Source organism: Stomoxys calcitrans, chromosome 2 (assembly GCF_963082655.1).
Source record: "Stomoxys calcitrans chromosome 2, idStoCalc2.1, whole genome shotgun sequence".
NCBI classification, from domain to species: domain Eukaryota; kingdom Metazoa; phylum Arthropoda; class Insecta; order Diptera; family Muscidae; genus Stomoxys; species Stomoxys calcitrans.
In genome coordinates, this window is record NC_081553.1 from 222,334,468 (window position 1) to 222,348,474 (window position 14,007).

Sequence of the window (14,007 nt, forward strand, 5' to 3'; positions counted from 1 at the left end):
GTGTAACTTCGGTCATTGTACGTGAGAATGAGCCAAAATACCGGCAGTTTACATTCGTTCAGCTGGCAACTGGTTTTTGACCGACTCAGAGAAATATTCTAGGCTAAAGGGTGTACTTTCGAGTAAAAGTGAATGGATTCTGAAATTTTCATAACTTTCACACATTTTTGTCATTTGACTAATTAATAAATAATTTTTTGCCAAAACATGTGATCGTTTGAATTCGTAAAATTTTAAATTTGTTATAAATGGAGAACAAATCTGTAATACATTTTCCATTTCCATATAAATGAATGTTGGTTACACAATTCCCGATGGGGTTCTTTCCAATTTTAATAGTCGAACGACACTGAAAATCGCCACAAATAGAAAACAACAAAATTTTTCTCATAAAAACTTGTATTCTTTTAATGAAAATCCACATTTTATAGGCCATAATAAAACTTTCGATATTTCACAATTGACATAAAAACTCTTGTTTTCGAATTTTTATTTTTTGCATACGCATTTCTGGAAGCTCCAGCGACCTACTTGTTGTATATTATTTTGAATTTTTGTTAAATTTATTTAATAGATATTATTTTTTTTTTAATTTTGCTTAGGAATTTCTCATTTTGAAAATTTTATTTGCACTTTGGTATAACATTTATTTACATGAAATACACACACATATTATTTTTTTTTCTTTTATTTTCTCAATAATAATTCATAATAGCCGTCGTGTGTTTTTGTTTTTTTTTTTCTTATTTAGTTGGCTGGTAGGTTTTATTTAATTTCTTGCTGTTTTAGCTGGCAAAATGCTTTTGTTAAACAAATATTTTGCTTAATTTTTTCAATGTTTCAATTATTCCGCTTCTTCTTCTTCCTTTTGTGTGTTCTCATCTGCTCTGTGTGGTTTTATTTGTTTTGGAAAAAACAAATATGAAAAATATTTTATAGTATAAAACGAAAATAAAGCACGTATCCACAATCTGCAATTGTTATAAAATGTGTGTTTTAAGCAACTATTTCAAATGTAACAAATTAAAAATAAAACACAAAACCGTTTTCGTTTATCACTTTTGGTAAAATTGAAAATATTTTGAAAATGCAATAGCGAAATTATAAAAATATTTCAAATATTTCCCTGTTTATCCAATCAAAAATCAAAACACAACAGGAATCTAACAAATCACAAAGGAGAGCAATATACAGAGAGTGAGAGAGAGAGCGAGTGTAACAGCAACCAAAAGAAATCAAAAGTTGCAATGGTATGTCCAAATTAACGTTACGTTATAATAAACGCGCCCGCTCACTGTTGTGAACATCACTATGGGGATGCAACAGTTGAACTAAAACATAACAGTAACAGTTGGTCAACGCTTATTGTCGCAAAGGAAGCGTTTCAAAAATTGTATTGGTATTGGTTTTAATTTTGGTAGTATTGTAGATAGCCGCTTTATGTTAAATATTTGTGTGTGTGCTTTTTTTAATAAATTCTCTTGCCACCGAACGTCTCGACTGTTTTTGGCTGTTGATTGTCTGGCTGGACTGTGTGCTCTACTACTGCCGATTTACTGTTTGTTTATCGGCCGTGTGTGCCTACATATGTCTTTCTAGCCTTGCTTTTTCTTCTAGCTTTTTGAATTTCTTGCTTTCTTTGGCGCAAAGGCAAAGAGCATTCACTTGCTGCTATATGCTATTGTGACTGGCTGAGTGGCTTTGTTTTAACAATGCTGTTATGGGTTTCGCGTGTGCCTAGCGAGGTGAGTGCCATAATTTAAGGCGAAGTAAAGAAATCAAATATTTTTTTAACATAAACAAACCCAAACGAGCTAAGATTGGCAGGTTTGGATTTATCGTTTAAGTTGCACTCTCTTTAATATCTTATATATAAAAATCTATTTGTGTTTGTTTGTTTGTATCTTATATCCAATTGTCGGACCAAGTGCCAGGGGGACCACCCCAACCCCCAAAACACCCCTAAATCGGACATATTTACCGACCATGACAATATGGGACTCAAATGAAAGGTATTTACGAGTAGTATACGAATCTAATATCCAAATGTGGGACCACGTTTCTGGGGTCCACCCCTTCACCAAAACACCCACAAACAGGACTTATTTACTGGCCATAGGAATATGGGGCTTAAATAAAAGGTATTTAAGTATAGAATACGAATCTGATGTCCAAATATGGGACCAAGTGTTTGGGGGGCCGCCTCTCCCCAAAAACATCCCCCAAAGGGGACAAATTTACGACCATAGCAATGTGGGGCTCAAATGAAAGGTCTTTGGGAGTAAAGCACTGATATCAATATTCGGGAAAAGTGCCTATGGGGCCACCCCAACCCCACAAAACCACCCAGATAGGAAGTATTTGCTGACTATTGCAATATGAGGCTCAAATAAGAAGGTTTTTAGAGTAAAACACGAATCCGATATATATTTTCAAATCCAAGTCACTGAGTGGCCGCCCATCCCCCAATACACCCCCCGGTAATGTTTGCCGACTATGGAAAAATGGGGCTCAAATGGAAGGTATTTGGGAGTAGACTATGAATCTGATATCAACATTCGAGACCAACTATCTAGGGGATGTCCCACCACCATAACAACCCCCAAAATTAACGTATTTGCTCACCAAGACAATTTTGGTCTTAAAGAGAGTGGAACTAAATATTTATAGTTTTTTTAGGCCAATACCCCATACTCGACATATTTGCTGACTTTTGCAATAAGGAGTTTAAACAAAATTAGAAAACGAATTTAATATCCAATTTTGAGGCCAATGGCAATATGGGGTTCAAATATATGATATATATTGTAGATATATGAGAATAGAGCACGTTGCTGATATATTTTCAGAGCTTAGAGATTGGGGGACCAACCCACTCCCCAAAACACCCCTAAATCGGGCATATTTACCAGGCAGAGCAAGAATGGATACACACTTTCGGGACCAATTTTCTGGGGGTCTAACTCTTTTCCAAAATACCCCACAAAGAGCAATTTTTTACTGACCATCGCAATATGGGACTTAAAAAAAGGTATTTGGGAGTAGAATACGAATTTGATATCTAAATCTAGGACCATGCATTTAAGGCATCACCTTAAATTTTCTCTACAGACAAAATTTCTATGAAATTTTCTCTAAAGACAAAATTTCTATGAAATTTTCTCTAAAGACAAAATTTCTATGAAATTTTCTCTAAAGACAAAATTTCTATTTTTCTATTTTTTTTTTTTCTCTAAAGACAAAATTTTTATGAAATTTTCTTTAAAGACAAAATTTCTATGAAATTTTCTTGAAAGACAAAATTTCTATGAAATTTTCTTTAAAGACAAAATTTCTATGAAATTTTCTCTAAAGACAATATTTCTATGAAATTTTCTCTAAAGACAAAATGTCTATGAAATTTTCTCTAAAGACAAAATTTCTATAAAATTTTCTCTAAAGACAAAATTTCTATGAAAATTTCTAAAGACAAAATTTCTATGAAATTTTCTCTAAAGACAAAATTTCTATAAAATTTTCTCTAAAGACAAAATTTTTATGAAGTTTTCTCTAAAAACAAAATTTCGATGAAAATTTTTCTAAAGATAAAATGTCAATGAAAATTATAAAAATGAAATGGTTAATATCGAATTTACCAAATGTCATTTACTCTTCAATCATTTTTACATCTTTAACCAACCTTTTCATGCCACACCCCACTTAAGTTAAAACTTATATCTCATAAATAAATATTATTGAATAATTGCTCGCACATTTATCAGTGTCTCGTAACGCCTTCACCTGAAGCCGGCAAAATAATTGCAAACAGATATAAAATAAAAAAACAAAAGCTCTCACAGTTTAAGAGAGCAAACACATTTTATCTCTCTTTGCATGGTTTGTGGGGACAATCATATGGGAAAACCGGAAGTAAAAAGCTCCAACGCCAACCACTATTTCCAATTCTTTTGTTTGGTATGATACACTCAGACCAAAAATAACAGCAGCACGGGCTAAGATTAGAGGTGTTTTTTGTGTTATTGCGATTGAAATTGTACAATAAAACGAATTGACAGCTGTCAGAAAACGTTACTCGAAATGATCAATGAACAGCAAAACAGATAAGTTGAAAAATATATACAAACAAACAGAGAAGGAGAGCTATGGAGAGGAGGAAGAGACGTGTGTTAGGAGGTAATGACAAGTACGCAACAATTTGGCAACAATTTTCTGGCCATTTTATGATTACTTTAAAATGCATGAGATTTTATAGTGAATTTAATTTACTTCAACATAAAGGTTTTGAGTGAGTGACCAGTTTTTCCTTTTTGATCAGCTTCCTCACACATTGTCTAGCGTTCTCGATTTTTGTTTTGTTACTTACTATTTGTGGAAATAGCACCTATGGATAAGTCTAAAATGCTTTGGTCTTTTAGGACGTGACAAACGCTTAAAACTACAATAAAACACCAATTTCAGCAATTGGCTGTTTAAAAAATTTTGCTCAGAAATATTTCATTGTTCCATTGACGTTTATATTTAGATTAATTACACTTTGCTTGTTTTGTTAACAATTTGAAATTTTATAACAAAATGACGCACTGAGAGAGTGGTTTGATTAGTTTGGCGATAAGGAAAATGCTTCATTAGAATTTCTAATACAGCTAAGAATCAACAAATAACTATTATGATGATAAATTAGAATTTTTTATAAACAATGACGATTTCTGTGATAGTATAGACGACCTACCTTAAATCAAGGCTGTGATTTTAAAAACATCAAAAGAAAACCATAAAATCTTAATTTTTCTGAAAACTAAATTTCAAAGAAATTTTCTTCAAAACGAAAATTTCAAAAAAATTTTCCTCAAAACCAACATTTCAAAAAAATTATCTGCAAGTATAAAACTTAACAGAAATTTTCTCTACAGACAAAATATCAAAGAAATTTTCTCTAAAAACAAAATTTTTTGAAGAAATTTTCTCTAAAGACAAAATTAAAAAAAAAAATGTGATTAAAGACGAAATTCCGAAGTTAATATCTCTTAAAGCAGAATATACAAAAAATTTTCTCTAAGACAAGACTTCAATAATTTTTTTTTAAGATTTTTAAATGCAGTTTTCCTTTTTCTATAAAGTTTTCTCTAAAGACCAAATTTCAATGAAATTTCTTTAAAGATAAAATTTCGACAAATTTTTTCCAAAGACAAAATTTCAAAGAAATCTTCTATATATAAAATAGAACTTGATTGACTGACTGACCAGCGCCCAGCCGAAACGTCTAAGGGTTGGTATTCTATTCTGCTTTCGGATATTTCACAATATTCATTTGCTTTTTTCACACCAAAAGACATATGCACTTATGGTTTTATATATTTGCGTAAATAAATAAGATAACAAAAGAAACAAGATAAAAAGACGTTAAGTTCGGCCGGGCCGAACTTTGGATACCCAACATCTCGGTAAACCACCTTTCGTCAAAATACTGTGAAAAATGCATACATTATGCCCGTTATATCGAAATATGTCAAAAAGCCTAGCATAAGTCACAGAGTCAAATATCAGTGAAATCGGTTTATAAATGCGCCTTTTATGGGGCCAAGACTTTAAATCGAGATATCGGTATATATGGCAGCTATATCAAAATTTGGACCGATTTGGGCCAAGTTGTAGAAAAATGTCGAAGAGCCTAACACAACTCACTGTCCCAAATTTCGGCGAAATCAGAGAATAAATGCGCCTTTTATGGCCTTAAATCGAGAGAACCGTCTATATGGCAGCTATATCCAAATCTGGACCGATCTGAGCCAAATTGATAAAGGATTTCGAAGGGCCTAACACAACTCACTGTCCCAAATTTCAACAAAATCGGATAATAAATACGGCTTTTATGGGCCTAAGACCCTAAATCGACGGATCGGTCTATATGGGGGCTATATCAAGATATAGTCCGATATAGCCCATCTTAGAACTTAACCTGCTTATGGAAAAAAAAGAATCTGTGCAAAGTTTCAGCTCAATATCTCTATTTGTAAAGACTGTAGCGTGATTTCAACAGACAGACGGACGGACGTGGCTAGATCGTCTTAGATTTTTACGCTGATCAAGAATATATATACATTCTAGGGTCGGAAATGAATATTTCGATGTGTTTCAAACGGAATGACAAAATGTATATACCCCCATTCTTCGGTGGTGGGTATAAAAACGAACAATTGAAACCAATAAAATACACATAAATGAGCCCCTAGAATCCTCAATTTACATTCGATTTGGCTGAAATTTGAAACAAAGACTTGTGTTATGACTTTCAACATCCATGCGGTTTGAATTTGTATATAAACAGATATAGCCCCCATATAAACCGATCCCCGGATTTGAGTCCTTGGAAACCTCAATTTTCATCCGTTTTTGCTGAAATTTAATACAAAGACTTGAGAAATTACTTCCAACATCCATTCCAAATATGTTCGAAATCTGTCTATAAATAGTATGATCCGAATCGGTCTAAGTACGACCCGAGCCGCCAAGTATGATCCGAATCGTTTAATATAAACCTATCCCCGGATTTGACTTCTTGAGCCCCTAGAAGGCTCAATTTTCATCCAATTTGTTTGAAATTTAGAAAAAAATGCTTTTCTTATGACTTCCAATATGCATGCCAAGTATGATCCGGATCGGTCTATAAACAGTTATAGCCCCCATATAAACCGATCCCCGGATTTGCCTTCTTCAGCCCTCAGAAGCCTAAATGTTCACCTGATTTAGTTGAAATTTTGCTCACAACCCTATGTTATGACCTTCAACATTAGTACTAAGTATTTTCCGAATCGGTCAATATCGTGATATAGGCCCCCCTAAGTACTTCCAATAACTGTGCTAAGTATGGCGCAAATCGGTACATAACCTGATATAGCTGCCATATAAACCGATCTGGCATCTTGAATTATTGAGCCTCTAGTTAGCTATTAAAAATTACAAAAGAGTACAAAGTGGCTGAACACATGCAAATTGTTGTTGCTTCTTAATTAAGAAACAGTTATTTGTATGAATGCAATGGGCATGTTGTGAGAGCAGTCAAAAGGTGAGAGTGTGAGAACAGTTAGATTGAGGGATAGATTGAGCATAAGATCATAATTACTTTGAAGGTGCTGAATATAAGAGCAATAGGTGAGAGTAGGAGAGGTAAAAGTTGCTAAAGATAGTATGTGCTTTTCTATGTTGTGGGGATGAGTGACGTATGAGGTCATTTACTATTTCATTGTAACGCAAAACGTAGCGGGCAGTTATTGTAGTTTTATTTTGGCTAGGCAAACTTCGGCATCCACATGGTGTGGGTAATTTTTATATAAACGAGATAGCAGAAATGATTAAAATCCGCTGATTGGATATTAATGCAATTTATATTCATCGGAAGGTATTTTTCCAGAAACATATTAGGTAAAATTATTTTAGTAAAGCAACAATAGTAAAAAATATCCAATGATTAAAAGAAAATAGAACCACAGCAAATTGTTGTTGGTTTTTTTTAAGCTTCAATTATTTGTGCCACTGCATATCAAATTATAAGAGCAGTAAATAGATGAGAGTGTGAAGGGCAAAAGTTGGATGTGCGAGGGTATTATGGAGACGAAAGAAGTTCGTGTCCGCAGTTTTGTTTAACACAGATGTCAGTCATTTTTTTCGGCTACAGACTGTGGTGTGACGGGTAAAACTCACGACAGCAACTGCAACGGGAAAAAATCGAAGTGGTATGGAAAAAGACATCCAGTTATGAACGATTCTGCTCAGTCACAATATTTATTGTTTGGCGGTACTATGCATTGAATGAACGAAAAATGCACACTATCATTAAATACATAAAAGAGACACGTTGCTGACTGATTGCTAAAATAAAGACCGTAAAAACTAATATGGTTTCAAGAATAAAATGTCAAAATTGTCATTTGGTAAGAAAAAGGAGTCGAATTACTTTCTTTTCTTCAGTTATTTGTATGAATGTAACGTTATATTATGTGCGCGAAATAGACTATGTGTGGCTAAAGACCATAGCGTATGCGGAATTTGCATTATTTATAGATGGTCGTAGCAGTGTGTTGTAAACTGAGGCGGCAGCCTCTGTACGCACCACCGGTTGTCATGGGATTGGGTCTTTAGTGGGTGAGTATTGTGTGTAAAGAACTAATATCGAAGTGGAAATTATTCAGACATGCAGTTGTGAATCATTCTGCTCAGTCATGATATTTTCTTATGTGAACGTATTATGCACTTAATGTACGAAGAAGTTGTAGAATAGTTTAAGGAAGTTAAAGCTTGAAGAAGTAAAAGCGTTTTAAAAGGGAAAGAAATTGGAATATCTTTGTTTACTTTAGACGGTGGGCTTAATATATTTCTCTTTATGAAAAAAATCAAATAAATTCGGTATAAAATAAACTTGTTTTATTTGCGTTTTGAAATATATTGGCCATAACAACCCGCAAAAATGACGCAAGAAATTAATTTGGTTAGTTTGGTTGTACATTCATATGTAGTATGTGAATATAGACTCAACAACGGTTGAACCAATTTCTATAAAATGTTTGTAGATAGTAAAGTATGGTACTGTGAAAATAGTGGACTTTATCTTTTAATATTAGAAGAGGTTGTGTGTCACATTGCCTCTCCACACGAAAAACTTCCAAACAGACAAGTAGCATATTCATGGAAATATGGGCCTCAAACGAAATGTAAAACGAAGTCCTCCCAATTCTGATAATGTGTGTCCAAATTGAAAAGTTTTAAAAGGTATATCGAATATTATCTCTCGCGTCATAGGCACAAAATAATACGGCGGAGAGTATTAAAAAGTAAAAATTAATACGAAGTGGCTACACGTTACAGAGATAAAATGGTAAAAACTGAGTGCCGGGACGGGATTCAGAAATTCCTACCTTAGAAACACCAGTATTGACTGCTAGTAAGTGTTAAATATGTACAGCCTTCACAAAGAAATGTGCACACGCACATCACGCTAAAAGTTGAATGATTTATTTATTTTTTAAAGTATACCAGGCGTTCACTTAAATTTTGCTGATACAGGGACCTTTAGTTGACTACAAAAGACTTAAAATGAAGTATCTATGTTTGATTTAAATTAGAAAATAGTGAGACTATGCGGTGGCGAAGAGGACCGGGAATATGCCAGTTTTCTATAAAGACAAGATTTTTATGAAAGTTTGTCCATAGACAGAATGTCAACAAAATTTTCTCTAAGCAGAGAATTTCATGAAATTTCCTCTTAAGACAACATTTTAGAGACATTTTCTTCATAAACAAAATTCTCAAAAACAAAATTCGATACAAAAATTCAATGTATTTTGTCTTTCAAAATAAATTCCTCAAAGACAAAACTTGTTTAAACAAGTAAAAGCGTGCTAAGTTCGGCCGCGTCGAATCTTATAAACCTTCCATTTATCGCATTTATCGAGTTCTTTTCCCGGTATCTCTTTATAGGCAAATAAAGGATAAAAGAAAATAATCGGTATGCTATTAGAGCATATCAAGTTATGGTCCGATTTGGACCGTTGTCCAACATTTCAGTCAAATCGGATGATAGTTGCGCCATTTACGAAGTCAAGATCCCAGATCGGTTTATATGGCAGCTATATCAGGTTATGGGCCGATTTAAACCATATTTGGCACAGTTGTTGGAAGTCATAAAAAACACGTCACACATAATTTCTGCAAAATCGGAAGATTCAAGATCGGTGTACATGGCAGCTATATCAGGTTATGGAAGTCCAAGAAGTCCAATATTTGCGGGGCCTACGTGACAAGCAACAACCAGAAAAAGATCAGTCTCGTTTTGAAACCTTAAACCGGCGTATCGTACTCGTCTCCCCTCGAAGTGAACCAAAAGTGAATACACATTCATACATATACAAATAAAGTGAACATTGAAACAAGAAACAAACTTTGAAACAGTAAACTAAAATATTTAACACTTTAGACACAAGTGACACAACAACTACAGACCCAAGAACTAAAAGCTAAAAGTGACCCACAACCTCAACACAGACAGCAATAACAATCAAAACTGCGGGATACTTACAACACCAACCACAACCAAAAGTGCGGCCACAATTAAAGCTTTAACCTAATATTGCACAATTCCCTAACATTTAAATTAAGCTATTAAAATCTAAATTTGGCTATATAAACTAAAAATTAATTGTTCTACTTACCCTAATTAAAATCAAAATTTTAATTAATTATTTACAATTTTCTAACTAAAGCTAACTACAATTAATTATTCAATTCTATCGGCTACTTGTATCTAATGAAATTTTAAAACGCTGAATGAACAACAAATACAACAAACAATTACAAGCAACATTGAATTTAAACACCTAAGTCCCCCTCTTTTTATTTTGAAAGGCAACACCCTCAGTTTGACCCCAAACAAACAGGATGGCGAAATTAGGGTATAAAAATGTTCTTTAAAACCAAAATTTTGAGTGAAATTTTCTCTTAAAACAAAATTTTCATCAACATTTTTAAACAGACTTTTTCTCATAGAAACTTTTATTGAAATTAAGTTTTATACAAAATTTCATTAAAAATTTTATTTTAAGCGAAATTTTGTTGAAATTTAGCTTATATAGAAAATTTTATAGAAATTTTGTTTTTAGCGAAAATATCATAGAAATTTTGTCTTTAGAGAAAATTTCATAGAAATTTTGTCCTTAGAGAAAATTTCATAAAAATTTTGTCTTTAGAGAAAATTTCATAGAAGTATTGTCTTTAGAGAAAATTTCATAGAAGTATTGTCTTACGAGAAAATTTCATAGAAATTTTGTCTTTAGAGAAAATTTCATAGAAATTTTGTCTTTAGAGAATTTTACAAAAATTTTGTCCTTAGAATTTAAATTAAATTTTATAAATTTTTGTCTATATATTTTATTTTTGTATCGCCTTTTTTTGTCTATTAATTTTGTGTTGTAGTTATCTATGAAACCCAATTCTCAAGTGTTAAACATAATGTGAAATATTAAAATTTCATGTTAAAATCAAAAAAAACATTGAACAAATGCTGAGTAGGTGGACAGCTGACACTTATTCATTTATTTGTGACTTATTTATATACATTCCAACAATATAATTTCAATTGTTTTCTATACACAAAATTTCAATGTTAATGCATACAACAACAACCACTATTTGTCAAATATTTGAACTCAATAACCAATAAGTGAGGCAGACTGAACTTTTTTGCCAATATTGTTTGAAAAACAGCAATAAAAAACAAACATAAAAACAAAAAAGAAGGGCATTGGATTGGAAATGTACCACCACAACGCAAGGAATCTACAAAAATATTTGAGATATTTAAAAAACGTTTTAAATTCTGCCATAACAACAGCGGCAAGGCATTATTTTCAAATTTGGAACATTTGGCCATGAACAGTTCATTAAGGAACAGCAGGAAAACTTTTACATATCAGAGAGTGCGGTATGATTAAATTCTAAGCCCAATTATATGAAACCTAATTTTTAATCAGAGTCCGAACGGCGTGCCCATTGGCAACACCTCCTTGTAGAAATGTTTTATATGACTATTCAGGCACAAATGTCGACACCATTAGTAAGGGTATAGTTATGATAAGATTAAACTTCAGCAGTCGAATGTCTAAATATACTTATTTAGACTGTCTTAGTCCATTGTGATACCAAAGCAACTTAGTAAGGAGATAACCATCCCTGAAATATTTTTCTGACGTTGTCGGATTTAAACCCGGGCGTTTAGGGTTTATATATAGGCGGATATCCTAATTTCCGCGCCATGTTGGCCTCCCTTCCATAACACACAAGGCGTTAAAGCAGCGATGCCAAAAATCAAAATGTGACTGTTCGTGTGAAATACTCTCTATAAGTATTTTTAATTCTCTCAATATAAAAAAATATTTTTTGGGCTGAAAGATTAGTGTTATGAAAAAGTAAATATGAAACAAGAAATTTTAAATACTTTTTTATATCTTTCAAGCATCAAATGAACAAAAATCATTATTTTTAACATAAAAACAAAAAAACGATGTCTATACCCCTGCGCATGTTCATTCGTTTCTGTCCTAACAACGACTTAAACAAAGATAATAAGAATACATGTGACTTGCAATCAACGCTACCGTATAGGGCTGGTCATCGCTACGTTAAAGTGTTTTCGCTCAGAGACTACATGAAACAAAAAAAAAACATTTTTGAAATTTTTAAAGCATGGCATAAGAAAAGTTCCGCAAGGGCTTGATAAACATCTCTTATAACAACTTTTAGGTTGTTTTTATTTTTTTTCGTTAAAGTTTTCGTAAAAAGTTAAAACTCTAATTAAGGAACAAAAAATTTCGTTTATTATATGGTATAAAATAAAACATATAAATAAAACTCAATTCCATTCAGTTTAATTAAATTTTAATTGTTTCTGCAAACGATTCATAAAATGTCGTTCCCTTCACTACTAACAATGGTTTATTGTTTAAAATCACCACCTATCGTACACGACATCTAGCTGTGACTAGAAAAATTATTCACCACTCATGTTTTAAAGTCACCATATTGAAATTGGGTGAAGTCTGAGCTGCAAACCTTCGTATAGCTTCGTGTTAGTGTTACCAACCAAAGTAAAGAAATGCAATTGTAGTGTAATAACGGCCAGCAGATATGAGTAAAGTCCAAAACCCATCTGAGGTGAGTTACGAAAAATACCTATTCGGTTGCTATCAACCTTAGGACAGCAACACCATTACTCTGGTGAAATTTTCTATGATAATCAAATTTAGTCGAAAATTTCTATGAACTTTTGATGAAATTTTCAGTACAAATCAAATGTTGACAAAATTTTCGATAAAGATCCAATTTTAACAAAATTTTCTATAAAAGTAAAATTTTGAACAAATTTCAAAAAATAAATCTGGACGAAAATTTTTACGTAAATCTAATTTTGACAAAATTTTCTATGAAAATCAAATTTTGACAAAATTTTCTATGAATAACAAATTTTGACTAAATTTTCTATGAATATCGAATTTTGACTAAATTTTCTATGAAAATCAAATTTTGACGAATTTTTCTGTAAAAATCGAAATTCGAAAAAATTTGGTGTAAAAATATAAATTTGAAGAATTTTTCTATAAAATGAAATTTTGATAAAATTTGTCATGAAAATGAGATTTTGTTGAGATTCCATTGCAAGATGTTGTCCGGCTTTAGTTCATAGTTTTCCTGCAATGGAAATTTTGACGAAATTTTTTATGGAAATCATATTTCGACTATAATTTCTGTGACAATCAAATAGGGACGAAATTTTCTTTGAAAATTAAATTTGGAAGAAAAATTAAATTTAGACGAAAAATTGTGTAAAAATAATATTTAGATGAAATTTTCAAAAATGGAATGTGGATTCTTCCATAAAATTCATATTTCGACAAAATTTTAATGACAAGAAGCTTTGAATGAAATTTTCTATGAAAATCATATAACGAAAAATGTTTTCTAAAATTCAAATATTAAAAATATTTCTAAGAAATTTTCTATGAAAATTAAGTTTGGACGAATGTTTTCTTTTAAAATCTAAATTGGAAGAAATTCTTCTATAACAATCAAATCTCAGCGAAATTTGAAGAAAATCTAGTTTTACCGAAATTTTCTATGAAAATAAGATTAAAGCAGAAACAGAGAATTCTGCGGTCTGCAGCCGTTCAATATCCGATTGTATTAATTATTTCAAGACCGAATAAATTTGGGGCAAAGCGTGGGAATGAAAGGAGTGGCACGCCGCAAACAGTGTAGGCTGCAATACTCTTATGGCAATCAACGATTGTTTAGAGTACATGGGCAAATGTGTTTTCTTATAATAGTTGGATGTCTTCATTTGGTAGGAATATATGAGGTGGAGTTGGTTTCATTTTTGTTGCGCTACAAAAGGAAAAACTCTTAAGAGCATCAATCACATGACAGCCGGTTGTACGTACCGGGTAGGGCCGATGTGGTCATTCA

General features: G+C 32.3%; 1 protein-coding gene across 7 annotated transcripts in view; it reads right to left on the reverse strand.

Annotated features, from left to right (window-relative positions):
• Positions 1–14,007, reverse strand: part of LOC106090612 (5'-AMP-activated protein kinase subunit gamma-1) — a 295,359-nt gene that overhangs the window by 147,690 nt on the left and 133,662 nt on the right. Inside the window, exon 1 of one of the 7 annotated variants that reach the window (XM_059362926.1) lies at positions 1,272–1,517. The exons of the other annotated variants lie outside the window; for them this stretch is intronic. The gene's annotated coding sequence lies outside the window, so the exon portion shown is untranslated. Of the gene's footprint in view, positions 1–1,271; positions 1,518–14,007 lie in introns of those variants that run through there. 7 annotated transcript variants of the gene reach the window in all.